Source organism: Lytechinus variegatus, chromosome 5, assembly GCF_018143015.1.
Source record: "Lytechinus variegatus isolate NC3 chromosome 5, Lvar_3.0, whole genome shotgun sequence".
Taxonomy (NCBI): Eukaryota; Metazoa; Echinodermata; class Echinoidea; order Temnopleuroida; family Toxopneustidae; genus Lytechinus; species Lytechinus variegatus.
In genome coordinates this window covers 10479158-10497401 of record NC_054744.1, presented here as the reverse complement: position 1 = coordinate 10497401, position 18244 = coordinate 10479158, and the positions used below count along the sequence as shown (strand labels likewise).

At 35.9% G+C, this 18244-nt stretch overlaps 1 long non-coding RNA gene across 2 annotated transcripts; it reads left to right on the top strand.

Annotated features, from left to right (window-relative positions):
- Window positions 1–8580: 8580 nt before the first annotated feature.
- On the top strand, window positions 8581–16549 carry LOC121415248. 2 transcript variants are annotated; one of them, XR_005969978.1, is made up of 4 exons: window positions 8581–8669; window positions 8796–8961; window positions 14252–14417; window positions 16510–16549. It is a non-coding gene; the product is annotated as an uncharacterized LOC121415248 (long non-coding RNA). The 2 variants fall into 2 exon arrangements; XR_005969977.1 differs by lacking the exon at window positions 8581–8669 and having other exon boundaries at window positions 8680–8961.
- Window positions 16550–18244: the final 1695 nt, after the last annotated feature.

Here is an 18244-nt window from a genome sequence, read left to right as displayed (position 1 = left end):
GCCCCTGGATATCCATATGTAATTAAGTAATGAACTAATAGTCTAGATGATCGGTGCAAAAAATAGCAAGAATTGTTCAGATTATGGTAAAAGCATGAAATTTGGCTGACAGGTAGAGAAAATAGTGCTGAACATTTTTAGCAGGGGGTGCCAACCTGACCTCTTCTCGCATAGCAACAGTTGCTAGGTAACATATTTACCTTGACAACCACCATTTTGGGGTGTTATCTACATTTCAAAAAATATATTTTGACTTCGAAGCTCTCATTTTACAATCACATAATATCAAGAAACATTCCAACCATGTATAGCAACAGTTTCTAAGCAACACATTTTCCATAGCAACTATAGATAATATTACTTAATACAATATCTGGACATAATGTTTGAATGAAATTGGTTAGAAAATTGATCAAGGTATGACTCTGGAGTGAAAAAATATACCAGATCCCTAAAAAGTTCAGAGACAGTCCAAATAATTATAATGCCTGAGGGCCTAATCTTCTCTAGGTAACAAACCAAATTTCGATATACATAATTTTACTATTTTTGCATATTTTTTATTCACACATGACAAAACTGACACACAGACAAGAATCGTCATTGGGTCATTGAATGTGCAGTTAGTATCTCTCTTGTTATGGAACTGAATAACACTGAACACTCGGAAAAACACCGAACCTTGAGGGGAAAGGGGAAGCTGAAATTTTATTGATACTAACTAATCGCTCCCAATCAAATGACAAACCTTCTTGGGAAGTAATGACGAGTAACGCATACGCACTTTTCAGTAAAATTATGATATCATATTGACTGACTTGAATATATATGTACAGTAGACCTGAAACAGCCTCAAGAATCATTTCCTGTATATGCACTGCAGAGCATGTGCAGTAGACCTGAAACAGCTCAAGCATCATTGTCTGTATGTGTGTTACACCTTTTTTATTTGATTATAATGCTGGAAAATTGAGTCATTTATTTTGCAACAGTTTCTATCTAGATAATGAAGAAAAAATATTTACATAATGTACAACTGTGCAGTTTCCGGTAGTTTAGGACTTTGTGCACCATTCTAGCGAATGAACAGAACGTACATTGAATGTGTCGCACATGCCTTCACAGAGTTGGGCATATATCTAGTCCAAAAATTAGGTTAAGACTGTCTGGATTGGTTATAAGTCGGTAAAAGCAAAACCACTGTAAAGCATGCATTATGCTCGACAAAGAATATTAGAGGCAACAGAGGAATACATCAAGAAAGTTACAGCCATCATCATCTTCGGTGTAACAATGAATTGTTCGTCAATCAGTGTGAGAGACATTTCTCCTCATAAGGACATTATATAAGGTGATAGTGCAATCAGCAAATTCATTTTCATCTGAGTTCTGAGTTGGACATGCAAAAATGTATTTGGGATATTTTGAAGGAAGAAGCATATAGAACTTAATGCTACTGTTCTGTGCCGGGATTTTTGTGGTCGAGTATGGATCACGTCCAGCCAACCTGGGCCTGTTGCAGAAAGAGTTGCGTTTAAACGCAAGTCCCTAACACGGGTGCTTTATTGGCTGAAAATCAAGTTGTGCAAAATTTTTTGAGTTGCGTTTGATCACAACTCTTTCTGCAACGGGCCCCAAATATCACAAGAGCGTCATATGGTACATCCTGCTAGATCTTTCAAGTAATGACCCATGAAGCTGCAGGATCCCAGCCAAAACACCTGCAATCGGAACTTACTGGTCAAAATCAACTTCTGCAAGAGCTTTCAAGTCATGATAGATCCCGGAGCAGCAGGATCCAGGCCAACAAGCCTGGAAACAGAACTGATGGTCGGTCCAAATCAACTCTTTGCAGATCTTTTACGTGATGATAAATCCTGAAGCTGAAGGATTGATCCAGGTCAAAACACCTACAACAGAACGGACAGGTCCAAATCAACTTCTGCAGGGTCGAGTCATGATAGATCAATCATGTAGCTACAGGATCCGGCCAACATGACTAGAAACGGAACTGATCGGTCAAAATCAACTCTAGCATGCAGGATCTTTCACGTCATGATAGAACACAGAGCTGCAGGGTTGATCCAATTAGTCAGAACACCTGGAGACGGAATTGACAAGTCAAAATCAACTCCTGCACATGGCATTAGGTCCAGAAACAGTATGGAAAGCTAATATGATCTTCATTGCAGGCTTCGAAAGGGAGGAGATAAATCAAGGCAGAGTTTGTTGGCTTTCAAGAACGACTACTTTTAGCTAGAGATAAAGTGGTATCCAAGCACTCATTTGAAAATTACTTTCTGGCGGGATTTTGTTGTTTGAAATATTTTTTTAGTTGACTCAATCAATTCTCGGCGGTCATTTTAGCCACCCATGACCTCCTGGCGAAATGTAACTGATCTTCTAACTGTTCTTCTCTTGTTAAATGTTGGTTTTGTGGAATTATTTCCATGGGCATTTGTAGGTGTTGTACAGGGTCTTAAAGGATGTTTATAGGGCAACTACATAGCCACAAATTTCCAGAATGTCAACGGTTTCTAGACATTTTATTCTCGATTATACAAATTCGATCAATTCTACCTCCATTGCCAATCACTTAGATAAGTAAACATGAGGTCTATTATCCTTCAATGATAAATGGGTAACTAATTTAGTAATAGCAGACATTAACAAAGTACCCTTTGCTATGAAAGACACCAAATAATTTAAATCGGTGGTCGATCTTTTACATTGTGTTTACGTTAATCCATAATAATTATGGTTTCCAAATGGAGAAAAATTGGTGTTAAGGTGATTTTTTTTTAACATGCAGCAAGCATTACTATACCAACAATATGGAACCCATAGACATCGTCTTTGGAAATATGAACCACATCATGAGGTAGTTTAATTTGTGCAAGATTTTACGTCAATCAATAATCTTATCGTAAGACATTTAACCATTGGTTGCTACAGAAAACATGTTACATCATCTGGTATTTCGCATGGGCGTGTATACATGGTATGATTGTTCCTGGGTTGTTGTGATTAATGTATAAATGCTTTAATAGAAAAGATATGGTTCATATGAATTATGATCATGAAAAAATACCCTATAAGAATTTGTTACTGTGGAAAAAAATGTTACCTAGCAACCGTTGCTATGGTGCTAATTAGGTATACCTAAGGAAAAATTCATCACATGAGGAATCTATTGGCCAGATTTAATTTCTGAGCTATTCTGAGTAAATCATATTGATCATATTCATCTGAACAATGATAAACAATTTGTTGCTATGGAAAATGGTCCCTTAGAAGCCGTTACTGTGAATAAATGGATCAAAACTGTTGTGATACAAAGGAACATGCTTTAGGTTAAAATTCATGCAACACATCGCTCATGAAAATGTTACTTAACCCCAATAAAGCTCAGTTACTAAGGTAAATATGTTACCTAGCAACCGTTGCTATGTTTGGCAAATTCACGTTGGCACCCCCTGCTAAAAGTGATAAGAATAACTTACTCTACCTCTGTGCCAATTTTCATGCTTTTACCATTTTCTGAACATTTTTTTCACCAATCACCTAGACTATAAGAACATGTTCCAGTCGTTCGTTACTTCACGAACAGCTTTATGAACACCCACATGGAAAGAGACATTTTAAGGACTGTTGGTAGGAATTGTGAAAAGAATATAAAATAACGCGAGCTAAAAATGTTTATTCATGCCTGATTATGGCTATGTATGTCCGTATCTCACTAAGCAGACAATGCGAGCGCGAGCTGAAATCTTTGTATACCCCCCCCCTCCAAAAAAAAATATTTACGGACTCTCTTCTCTCTTCAAAGGGTTGAGCCAGCCTGAGAATAATGTGATTTAATCAGATGAAGAAAAATCAGACAAACAAAACACTGAAAATTTGATCAAAATCGGACTAGGAATAACAAAGTTATACCATTTTAAAGATTTGCATTATTCCGGTGAAACAGTTCTAGGCATGTCTTCATGAATATTCAATGAGCAAATTGATGATGTCATAAGTTTATTCAGATTTTTATACCAAGAACTGAAAAAATTGGATTGACAACTGATTTAGTGCATTAGATATTCATTGCTGCAACTTATTTCATTATAAAGGAGACACATTATTCACATATGTATGAAAAAATGAAACAATTAGGATAACATGCATAAGAAAAGGGAAAGTGGGGATCCACCTAATGAATATTTATGATGACGTACATTATAACTATTTTCACAAAATTTTGCTAAACTTAAGAATGCAATTATCCGATTTTCAAGAATTTTTAAGCATTTTGCTCTGTGAATTTTACTCTATTTATTCGGATATAAAATGCTTTCGGCCCGGGGTAAAAAAAAATCATGAAGAGCCAACATACGTATCTCACCATGGTCGGCAGTCGACTAATACGAGCGCGAAACGCGAGCAGATGTTTTTGTAGATTCAGACATATGCACAGGAAATATTTTGAAGCTTTTTTTGTAATCGTGAATATGATACGTATCTCATTAATCAAACATTGTGAGAGCGAAGCGCGAGCAGAGTTTTTGTTTAATCAGACCTGAAAAAAGGTTCATTTGGAAGCCTGTCTAGCAATTTGTAGACAGCAAAAGTATTTCACTGATCAAAGAGTGCGAGCGCAAAGCGCGAGCATGAAATATGAGATATTTAGACAGTTTGAAATTCATCACCATTCCACTAATGCGAACGGGAAGTGAAATATTTTAAACATAATAATCAGACCTTAAAAGGTGACGATCTTTTTATGTAGTCCTAACAAAAACGCGTATGTCACAAATCAAATACTGCAAGTTCGAATCGCGAGGGAAAATATAGGGTGTATTTCTTAATTTCTTTTATAATTTTAGAAAAAGCGCCTTGAGCACTCTACAAAGTGGATTTGGCGCGATATAAGTCTAATTGACATATTATTATTATTACTATTATTATTATTATTATAGAGACTTGCAAATGAAACTGTTCATCGCTAGCCATTGAGTGATGAAAACCATAGGCCTTAACATGGTGTTTCATCATATTATGAAAAAGGTGCTTATATTACCAGTTTTTATTTTCCCGCTATGTGTTTTTTTCCTTCTCCCTCTCTCCTTTTCCCCGTTTTTTTTACCCCTGCCCCCCCCCCCAGTTACGCCAATGACCATACCACTTTTATTTTTTTGAGAGAACCATCCCCTCCCCTTTATTCTCAAAATTATAATCTAGTTTTCGTAAATATCTTGACATCAAACCATGCAAATGTTATGAGTGATCTATAAACCGATTGGTTAAGTTCAATTCAAGCATAATTCAAATCTCTCAATCGTGTTAGTAATGATGATAAATTGAGTTATTTCACGCCTTTTTCAACGTTTCGCCAGCCAGTCGGGCCAGAGAAAGATAAAGAAATAAACAAAATATTCCTCGAAAATATAGCATTCTGACGATGTACCTTCAAATATTGAACATCTCTCAATTAGGCCTATCTATTTAAGAATAGATTGCATCTCTTCCATAATATCAAGAATCTTTGAGTAGAAAGAACAGCATTGCAGCAACATAGTCCATTAAGGGCCGCGGAACGGTTTGGGAAAGGGGGGGGGGGTGACTATGCAAAAAATCACAATCAGATGGTAACTTTTTACGCTCATGGTTTTAGAAAAGAAAGTGGGGGCTGAAGCCCCACCCCCCACCCCCCCCCCCCCCCGGTTCCGCGGTCCCTGCATTGAAAACGAGAATGGAGCAAGATATTTCAGGCACGTGGTAGATGTCAGTCTTTGGTAAATTCGCAGACAAAAGATTCCTGTCTGGCGATACACACTTGAAGTTGCAGGTAATTTACAAAGGAGATGTTCTTTGTGATGATAATAGCTTTTAGCTACTCATAAGTCCGTGTCCATGGTAACGCTTGCTTAAACTTTTAAAGGGAAAGTTCACTTATTGCTTTAGACAAATTGATCGACCACATGCATGACCTTTAGACTAAATGGTCATTAGACCGATTTAGTGTTTGAGCAAATTAATGGGCGTTGGACCAACTAGTCATTAGACAAAATGGGTATTACATTCACTGCATATTTAAACCCAAATATGTAAGATCATCTGGTCAGTAGACTAATTGTTGCTTTGCAAAGCTGGTTATTACATAGAATTAAATGTAGCCCGCACAAATAATCTACGAGTCCTATCAGACGAAATAATGAAAAGACGAATCGGATATAAGACGAACCATAAATGGTAAATACCAAAATAGATCAACTCATGCTAGACCAAGTCATATCAATGAAATAACCAGATAAATTGAAATTAGACGAAATGGTGATTCATGTCACCAACTGGTAGCTTATACCAAAAAGGTTACTTGGACGAAATGGCTGTAGACAAAATGGGATTAGACCATCTGAGATGAGACAAACCAAGCAGTAGACAGAGGTTTTGTAGACCAATTGGCGATGTGAATTTTAGACCGGTCCTTCTATCTCCCAACCGAGGCCTAGGCCGAAGGATGATAGAAGGGCCGGTATGAAAAGCACTGAATGAGTGACGATTTCAACCGTCATCCAAATACAGAGCAGTAGGCTACATATTATTATGTTTCTCAGCCTTTTATCATAAGTATCTATAACTTAGGCCTATAAAAAATCTAGACTTAAGACCCGACTCAAGGGTCTTAAGTCTTATGAATATTTATCAGCGTTGTAACGCCACACCAACTGTAAAATCGTCTATTTTTTTAGACCTACGGTAATTGGTACGCAAGTTCAATTTGGTCAAACCTTTAACGTTAGGCCTAATTAACTCAGAGTCTACTCACCCGATTAAGGAGACTTAATTGACTCGATTAGCTCTACAATATAGAAATAAAAAAATTGAAATCTAAATCCTCCCTATTCAATTCTCCAGTAATTTGGGTCATACTTTAGTTCGACCTTGCAGTTGCCGAGCTGACCGCCATGTTTAAATCGTAATAGGCTATGTATTGCGCTGCGCTTGACCGGTCATGACCGGCCGTTATAGCCGTAGTCGGATGGTAGGTTGTTTAGCCAGTCGGCTGCGCGTACCGTGACCCACGGAAATATTTCCGTGACGTGACCTAGCAGCAGGCGATCGACCAGTGGTGACATACACCTGTACGATCTGTATCGTATTTAATCGATTATTTGCCTCTCTGTACGATGTACCGATAACAATAATTTATAGCAATAACGACACGTCTTTCTAAAATTTTAAGAATTTTCCTCTTTTTTGGTATAAACACATAATTACTAGCACTAATTTCAGTCCGATAACAATCGCATTGTTATTATTTCATACAAATATTTCATATTAATGTTCGTTTAAAAAAAGACGATAATTTTTTTACTCTGGTGCGATATCAATACGATATTTCTTTTTTTAACCTGGCAACAGTGGCTCATAAGAACGACTGGAAAATTTTATTCTAGAAATGCTTTTCAAGCTAGCCCTTCTGATGCCCCACATTTGTGACAAGAATAAGAATCATACTTGCATAATTTATTTCAAAATGTCGACATTTGTCTAAATTTTTTCTGACATTATTTCTCGTGTAGAGAGTTAAATGGGGCCAACGTTGTTTGGCGGAACAAGAGGTGGAACAGAGAATGAATATTTTTTTTCTTTCCTGATTTTGTCTCTCATAAATACCCTCCCCATTTCAATTCATTAAAACGTGCTTGAAATTTCCGGTTTTGCGATTCCATATATAAATATTGTCCACTTCGCGCTCCGCGCTCGGATTCAGATTTAGAAGGATATAGCCATCCTTGCCATGATTACGGGGCATTTCATAGCTTTTAAAGCAAAATTGAATAAAATTAAATGTCCCTTTTTCATATCTAAATCTCAAAAGTTTTTAGCCCGCGCTTGCAATAATTACTGAGATAACGTTATTAAAAGCATGTTTGAATTTCCATGTTTATGGTTGAAAGAAAATGCTGAGAATGTCAATTTTCAGGTCGGAAATATAAAAAAAAATACTTGGGGGGGGGCATTTCAAGATGCAAGAATAATATATAATTTGAATATCTTAATCACATGCTCTTTGTTTTCTGTTAATATATCCGTGATACTTGGAGCCTTTGCGGAGTAGGCCTGTCTGGGATTTCTTTCTTCCCAGGGCCCTATGACATCAAGTTTAGCAATTGATCAGTGTTTTTATTTCTACCATTGACTGTCTTCATTATTGTGCATGATCTATGGTAAATATCAGCCCCCAATATTAATTGCTTACATTTGTGTGACCGGGTCCTTGATACCCACTAATTATATATTCATTTAAAGAATAACAAAGGTATTGGTATCCAGTTTGCATACATTTACCTGCTAAGCCCACGTCTATGGCAAGCTTTCAAATTGGAAAGAGCACCTTTGTTTAAATTATAGCAATGAGTACAATACTGATATGTTAGTAAAGAGGGGGCATTTCATGAAACAAATAGTTGGCGACATTCACCGACCGAATATCTCTCAACCAATCAAATACAAGATTTCAGTAGCTTACAACCAATCGCCAGTTAACTTCACTGACTCATTTGTTTCATGAGATGATCCCCGTGCCTATTATCATGTGATTAGGGTTGCATTAGGGGAGGAATTTGTCGATCACAATGATACATTACGGAATGTCCACGGATTCACAGCACAGATAGGTATGTAAAACAGGTGATGAGTTCCCTCGCGGGGGTAGACATATTGCCTAATACAGGTACCCCCTGTATGAAATGTTTTGTGACTGTTTTTGCTTCAGGGAATTTCCTTTGTTTTGTACTGTACAGCATCAAGTCAGAGACACGCCGTCAGTGGGTCATATCATCGGTGCTATATGAGGCCAGGTCGTGCACAAGGAGACCATGTGGTACTGAGGAAGGTGGAGGTACCTCTTCTTATCGTCCTGCAGCAGAAGATGATTCAGTTCAACAAGTTTGGAGTATTTTGATTCAGGTAAGTTGATATATTTTCTTCCTTGCTGATTCTAATTATCTGCAGCATTTTCGGAGCATTTTGATATGAAAGTCTATGAGAGAGAAAAAGAGAGAATTATGTGGTGTCGTTAAAGTCAGGGCGCCGCGATTCATTTCTGTCTAGTCTCATACCTTCTTTTTTTAAAGCATAAAATACCCGATTTACTTTGTATTCGAAACGTGACTTCATGCCCCGCACTCTATATTGTATTACTTACATTCTGAACCAAATTTGACATTTTACGACCTCAAATACATTTATCTGTCCTTTTTTTTTCCATTCCTTATGTCTGATTCCACATTCTTGCATTTCATTTGTCATTTGTGTAATTGTGATACCCAACACCGTATGTTTTTCCATTAACTAGATGTCCAATAATGTCCAACTGTCCCATCACTTATTCACTGCAACCTCCCTGCGTAAGGGGAGTCTAAATGTAGACCTATAGTATACGGTGTAATTCTTTAAAATATCACTTTTGTGACAAAAGAAAATAATTATTTGCATATAGTTGCGATTAATTCATAAACTTGTGATCATTATTTGTTATTCCAAAGAACGCTCAAAAACTGTAATTTAGAGCATTTTGTGTATGGCCTCTATTAGTGGAAAAATGCAAGAAATTTTTCATTTTACAATCTATATTTTATTTAGAAAAAAAGATAAAATCAAATTAACTTAAAGGACAAGTCCACCCCATCAAAAACTTGATTTGAATAATAAGAGAAAAATTCAACAAGCATAACACTGAAAATTTCATCAAAATCGGATGTAAAATAAGAAAGTTATGACATTTTAAAGTTTCGCAGCATTTCACAAAACAGTTATATGCACATCTTGGTTGGTATGCAAATGAGGGAACTGATGACACCACTCACTATTTCTTTTGTATTTTATTATATGAAATATGAAATATTTTGATTTTCTCGTCATTGTCATGTGAAAAGAAGTTTCATTCCTCCCTGAACACGTGGAATTACATCATATTAACATTTTGTGCTTCAGGCAAGGAGCTCCTAATCATCAAATTCGTAAAAGATTAAATATTGTATAATTCAAACAATAAAAACATAAGAAACAGTGAGTGAGTGACATCATCGACTCTCTCATTTGGATGTAACTGGCTCGTTCATATAACTATTTGGTTAAAAATAAGCAAAACTTTGAAATGTCATAACTTATTTTACATCCGATTTTGATGAAATTTTCAGCATCGTGCTTGTCTGATTTTTCTCTATTGATTCAAATCAACATTTTTCTGAGGTGGACTTTACCTTTAAGAGCCAAGTTATATGATAAATAGTCGTTAAGCAAACTGACAGTGTAAAAAAGCAAGCATTTGTCCACAAGAACAAGAGAAAATAAGTCAAACATTGCCAACCATTGTCATCCTCTCTGTTTTTTTTCTTCTATCTTGCGCAACATATTCTTTACAACAAAGACCTCTTTGTGTGAAAAGTTTTGCATTTGTTCAGTAATTATGTTTCCGTCAATATGATTTCCTTTTCTCTTTTTCTTTCCTGTAATACATGCATGTACGCATATAGTAAGTCGACTATAATTTCTTCTTTTCCAAGGGGGATCCACAATTTTACAAGCTTTGCTTTTTAGTGGATCCCCTCATTTCCATTTATGCTCTATATTATACTGTTGTTTTTTTTACGAAGTAAGAATGCCCTTCTGTAAAATTGTATTTGATTTGTATTGTTTTATATTACTTTGTACTATGTTTTGAATGGAAATGAAATAAAAGAATTGAATTGAACCTTATTTCCCCACACTGGGTAGTAACTGTTAATCGTGACCTAGTCCATGAGTTGGGCCCCAAGGTGAAACCGTTATACCCACAAGACACTTTACTACTAGTACCAGGAGCGGATCCAGGATTCCCAGGGGGGAACATTTTACCGATGAAAATTTGACAAACAAAAAAAGAATTCTAACTTTTAAAAGGGGGTCACACTTGGGTAGAATCGGTTTAACAAAATTTTGATTATGGCTCTCAGAGAAGGGGGATACAGGCCGGCTGTGCCCCCTCCCCCTGGATCCGCCACTGACCACTAACAATTTGAGAAAAGAAAGTTGGCTTATATACACCAAACTTGATGGTCCTTTCATAATTTTGATACCCCCCCTCCAGTACGTATGACACTTGTATTGTATATAAGAATTACAACCAGCATATGTATTTCACTAAACATAATGCAGCCGCTAAGTGCGAACTCAAATTTTGATATACTTAACAGAAAAGAAAGGGGACACGTATGCGTGAATATGAAATATATCTGATTTTACAAACATGCTTTTCCGAAGAGTGCGCTGAAAATCTGTTATTTCTTAACTCAAATGTGTAATTCTATAGAGCTGTAGGCATAGACACGATATGTAGGCCAATCTTACGATATAAGCGTAATTGAATGTAAATGTCAATTGAATTTGTATATTAACTAGAAAAATAGATATCTTACACGTTATCGTTATTTTATCAGATTTGATAAGACACGGAAAATGTGAGCTCAGTCGCGAATGGAATCTTATAGGATACACTAATCCCAGGAGCGGTGGAACAAAGTTGAAATTGGGGGGGGGGGGGGGTGGCACAGTGAAAAGGACACCTTTTCTTTCGAAAAAAGGCACTAAACATGGCCGTAGGCACAAATTTTTTCGCTGGGGGCAGTACGCTTATACATTTTCTCTTTGCGCATATCTAACAAAACGCGCTGGTCATAAAACATGATTGTGATGATGATGGGATGATATTGAGATGACTGTTGATGGTGGTGGTGGTGGTGATGATGATGATGATAACGATGTTGATGGTGATAGTGGTGATGATGATGGTGGTGATGATGATGATGATGATTGGCGGTGGTGATGACAGGGTGACCAGATTTCACAAAATGAAATTCGGGACAATCAACAAAAAATATCAACAAAGATACACAATGTTAGACATGTGAAAAATATAAAGAATTGAAAGGGAGGGTAAACGAAAGAATGAAGGAGAGAAAGAAAAGATAAAACTAAAGAGATGAAGAAAGAAAGGAAAATGAACTGAAGGGGAAAATGAAAAGAAAAACATTAAAGAAAATTAGAATAAAAGAAGGATGAAAGAAAGAATAAAAGAGAGAAAAAAGGTTTCCGTCATTCTTTGAAATGAATATAGAAAGACAAAAAAGAAAGGAAGGGAAGATGAATAGATGTGTGAAAGACAAAATAAAGGAGAGAAAGGAAAAAAGAAAGTGAGAAAAAAGGGGAGGAAAGAAAGAATGAAGGAAAGAAATATTTTCCTTCATTCTTTGCCAAGAAAGAAACAAACAAAGAAGAAAATAGGAAGGGAGGAAGGAAGGGAAAGAAATGATAAGGGAAAAGAATTGGAAGGAAAAATAAAATAAAGAATGAAAGAAAGGAGGAAAGAGGGAAGAGATGAGAGAATGACAAAAAGAGAAAATAATGGAAGGAGAGAACGAAAAAAGGGAGAGGAAGGGAGAAGGAAGCAAAGAAAAGTTTAAGGAAAGAAAGAATGAATGAATTCAGGAAATAAAAATGGAAATTTATTAAAGAAAAGTAACAGAAAGAAGGAAAGAAAGACAAATGAACAGAGAGAGAGAGAGGGAAAGGTTCAGGAAAAAAAGATCAGAAATAAAGATAGATAAATTAGAAAAGGGCAAGCAGGAAGGATATAAGGATGAACAAAGAATGATACAAAAGAAAGAAAGAGGAAAAAAGTTCAAACTTCAAGCAAACAAAAAAATCAAGTCATCTAACAAAAATCATAATGAAGTTTGGTGTTTTTTAATATATTTTCAGAATTTTGAAAAACTAAAATTATTTAGAAATGAGTAAAATTTTAAAGTGAAACATTGTCAAACTTAAAAATTAGATGAAACATAGCGGCATCATACACAACAAGACTCAAAACGAAAGCTGAAACAACAAGATCTAGTTATGAAAACTCAATTTGTTCCACCGATTACATCTCCAAATTAGTTTCATTGTTATCTCTGCTTCGTCATCTGTTGGTTATTTGATGAAAATTCACCCCTTTTAAATGCATTTACTACATTTTGTTCAATTTTCTTAAATACGGGACAATAAGGCGTCCTGGGAAGGGTTTGTCGGGACGCCGGGACAAAGGAGCAAAATACGGGACAATCCCGGGAAATACGGGACGTCTGGTCACCCTGGGTGATGATGGTGATGGTGATAGCGGTAATAGTGATGGCGATATTGGTAAATGTGATCATGGTGTGATTATGATGCTCAATACAATGCATGATGTGATGATGCTAGTGATGATAGTGGGATTGTTATGGTGAGGATGGGGATGATGGTGATAACGGCAGATGTGATCATAGTGATTATGTGAAAATAAGGCTAGTTGTGATTATGGTGATGATAATGGTATTTTTGTATGAAGTTTACTCTATTCAGATATGTTTTCAGCTCGGAGAGCTCCTTAAAAGATCTAATTTAATTCGATTACCATTTCAAAGTGGCAGTTTGAAAAATATATATTACGTGACATCCTGACTGACTGTGCTTTTCACGGATGCCTGACGTCACAGAATTAAAACTACAACTCACATTGCTGTTTCTTATCTCATTTTCTCCAAAAAAAAAATTAGTACGAACAACGTTATTATTTTCAGCATTTTTATTTTCATTATATTTGTATTTCAAAGTACTAATGAAGACACACCTTCACAAACCAATGTTATTTCGTTGAAATATATAAAGCAAACTATGGATGTCTGATATATTCGTGCTTGAATACTAGTGTATTCGTGGTTAGTCACTGGGTATTTACTGTGTGCGATTCGCTGTCGAAGATTTTATTTCTGAATCATAAAGTCAAAATTCGTACCGTTAACAAAGTTCTCATTATTCGAAGCATGAAAAATATTCTAACGTCCTTTTTTGTTCAGAACAACTTGGGGCTATTATTTTGTTCCACTTGAATAATTTTGTGAATCCAATTTTATTCTTATTCAGTTATGATAATGGAGACAAGTTCATGTATTATTTTTTCAAATTATATATTTTTAAAGCTTTTGAATATATTAATTCATAAAGTTTGATATAGTTTTAAACAAATATTGTCCTACATAAATTCAATTCAATTCATTTTCCTCTCTTTTTCATATTTACAGTAATCAATTTACATACAACATATGACAGTTAAATCAACTGGTACAATTGATAACGTATGTAATTGCGTGTTAATTTTTCAACCAAAGTCATTATGATTGCATTAATTTATATTTAGGTGCTGAGTTAGGTGATGCAATGCCGCGGGTGCAATGTAACGCAAAGGTGGAACCAGTTCTGTCATAATCCTACTGCAATTCCTCGTCGACATGCTATGCTCTGTTTTACCGAGATGAGAACAATAATTTGAGATGCACCGTGTGCACAAAACATTGAAGATTAAGGTAAGAGCACAAGGCACCATAATTGAAAATCATAGTTACACCAACGCACCAACGACAGCATGGATACCTAAAACTGATCTTAAACTAAGGCTTTTTGGTTAGGATGTTTATTCTGATAGAGTTTGGAGAAGTTAGTTAATGATGTCAAGTATAATTTTCAGGGGGCGCGAAATCGAGGGGCGGCTTCATGCCCCTTCCCACATTTTTCAGTATCCTTACAAAACGTGAAATCGCGAATGTATGCATGCTCATCACCTCACCCCCCCCCCCCCTTCGAAATCGCTCCACGTCCCTTGCATGTACATGACTTAGGCACATATTTCATGTACTTTTCAAGAGAATAGAATGTACGTCCCAGCTCTAGCATGTTTAATTACATCGAAACCCAGTCAATATGTTCACTTGCAAATGTTGCCGTCCTGAAAAGAGGATGTTACAATGTCGCGGTTTAATTTCACACTTGAAGAATGGTGCTCTCACTATCGCAGAATATTAGAAAACAAGATAGAAATGGATAGAGGAGAAAGTGGATGCTGGATTTTTACAGGTAGAAAATCCAAATCGGGTCATGGCATGGTAGATGTAGTGATTCCAGGTTTAGGCAAAACGGTTAGATCAGCTCACCGACTCTCCTACATGACCATCATACATGGATCATGGAAGATACCGCCCAATCTTGAAGCTTCACATCTTTGTGGGACGCCATCTTGTATCAGACCGTCACATCTGGTCCTAGAGACCCACGAGGATAATAAATCCAGACAAATTTGTCATGGTCTGGGCCATTGTTTAAATTCACAACATAGACCAAAGTGTATTATTTTACCTCGCTCTGACCGTTCTAATACAGTCATGTATTCATAAACGTCTGTTAATCAAGCATACGAGTTAATTTTTTCAGGTAAGGCCTGCAAAAACACATTTATTTTTATGAAGGGAGCTAGGCTGGTGGCCCTCAGTATCCCAGGATAATGGCTTATATATAACTTAAACATTTTAAACATTTTTGTCTCACCTGCATAGCAGAGTGAGACTATAGGCGCCGCTTTTCCGACGGCGGCGGCGGCTGCGTCAACATCAAATCTTAACCTGAGGTTAAGTTTTCGAAATGACATCAAAACCTAGAAAGTATATGGACCTAGTTCATAAAACTTGGCCATAAGCTTTATCAAGTATTACTGAACATCCTATAAGAGTTTCATGTCACATGACCAAGGTCAAAGGTCATTTAAAGTCAATGAACTTAGACCATGTTGGGGAATCAACATCAAAATCTTAACCTGAGGTAAAGTTTTTGAAATGTCATAACTTAGAAAATATATGCACCTATTTCATAAAACTTGGCCATAAGATTAATCAAGTATTAGTCATGTGACTATAAGAGTTTCATGTCACATGACTAAGGTTAAAGGTCATTTAGGGTCAATGAACTTAGACCATGTTGGGGGAATCAACATCAAAATCTTTACCTGAGGTTAAGTTTTTGAAATGTCATAACTTAGAAAATATATGGACCTACTTCATTAAACTTAAACATAAGGTTAATCATGTATCCCCAAACATCCTGCATGAGTTTCACGTCACATGAACAAGGTCAAAGGTCATTTAGGGTAAATGAACTTTGGCCGATTTGGGGGTATCTGTTGAATTACAATCATGTAAATGAATTTTGGCCACATTGGGGGTATTTGTTGAATTTCCATCCTATCTGTATTGGTAGTGTATTAGTCTAGTTCATAAAACGTGGAAATGAACATCTTGTGCGAGATAGAGTAGTTTTCAAAGTCAGCAATGCTGCTATATTGAATCGCGTGATGCAGGTGAGACGGCCAGAGGCATTCCACTTGTTAACAAATATCAGTGATATAAGAGCATACTAAATCGAAGTTTTGTTTTCGCCAAGGATTAATATATTGTTCATGTTTTGCAATCGCTAGAATGATATAAAAATCCATAGTATATATCCATTTTGCTGACTGATGATCAAAATATGTGATTGTTCTATTATTTTGACTGAATTTAAAAATGATTAAATACCATCTCAACACCGGTAAAATATTTTGATTATTAATCTACCATTTCTTTTCACTAGCACTCAATTGACCGAACAAGCCTACGAGTCTTGGTATTCGGAAAAAAGAGGAAAGGTTCGATTCCCATGTCTACAACATCCCGATTTCACATCGGCACAACTCATTGCCACGCCGAGGTAAGTTGACGCCCTCTACGTTGATAACTAAGGAGATTTGCCAATTTTTTATGCCATGGATATTTTCAGACTCATGTAACGCTTTAAAATAATGTTTCCCCCTTACTAAAATTTGTCAATGAAAGAAAATTATTAACACATGCCAGACTTAATGACTCTTTATTGCGTTATACTTGAATTTATACAAATGGTTATTTTTAAAATGATTAAATTGTATATAAATACGAATCTGGTTTATATAGGACAATCCTATCTCTTATGATTGCAAATTCATTCTTCAACAAATCTCTTTGATTATTTTGGTTTAGGTGGCAATTGTAGCTGCAGCAACGCGATTTGAAATGAAATCCACTCAAATATTGCCTCCGGTGCAAGTCCTTAGCGATCAACTTTTCTAAATTAAAAGAAAAAATTGTGATGCTCCACAGGCGATTTTCATCCATTTTGAATAAAGTCAATTACTCAGAGGCGAGAACGGTACTACAAGGGGTAGGGAAGCAGTCCCACGAATCCCTATTTTTTTCAAGTAACGAAAAAAGACGACTTGAGTGTGAAAAAAAACATAGCTCACTTGCAAAGGGGGTTAGGTCCATTTTTAATCAAGTTTGATTTTTTTAATGTATATATTCTTAGTAGCTATATAAGATGATACCTAAGAAAAGTTGAAATTCCCATTAAAAAGTGATCTAAAATGGCAAAGTAAAATCACTTTTCCAACGGCAGCGCACAGTGGGCCAGAATGAACCCAAAGTGCGACAAAACCCTTTTTTCACATATTTATACGATTAAATTTGGTAGATAGGGGTAATTTCACCCGTAGAATTCAATAAAAGTATTTTCAAATATTGATGACGTCATTAAAATACTGTTTTCTGATTGGCTGTTAACATTTGAGAAGAAATTACATGTTTCTAATTCTACAATAATTTTCAAATTTTCAGAAACTAGTTTTAGAGAAATTTCAGCAATAAGGAAGCATATTAGCAAACAGCAAACACATAAACAGGCAAACAAACAAAAAAAGTCTGTGCTCGGGGTACAAACAATTCAATTTGTGACTTGAGTATCCCCTCGACATTTTTCGCGATAAATCCGCCGCGCAAAATTTTTTGACCGCGTCGCTCACTGACTTTTTACTTTCAAGTCTCGGGCAACTTTTGAGACCAAAATTGTGACCCCCGGGTACTCGGTTCCGAAATTACGCAACATTTTGTAAGTGCATGCAGACCCCAAATTACTCAAAAACGTGAATTTGTGTACAAATCCAATGCAAATAGTGTTTTCAGCCAAAATTCATGAATGTATCATTATTTTTCCTTTTACTGCTTAAAATCAATTAATTAAGCCCCTGACAATTTACATTGAAAAAAACAATTAAAAATCGAAAAACAAAGAAATACATAAGAAATTTAGAAAACAATAGAAAACATAAGAAAATAAATGTGATGTTGAAATTTTTTAAAAATAAATTTGATCAGGTGTCTATCTAGAGTATGTGAAACAAAAATAAGCAATTCAGGGGCATTATTTTATTAATTAGAGCAAACTTATGGTTTTACGAATAAATCAGCATCATTAATGAGACATGAGATTTTTTGAAGAATTTGATGTTATAGTT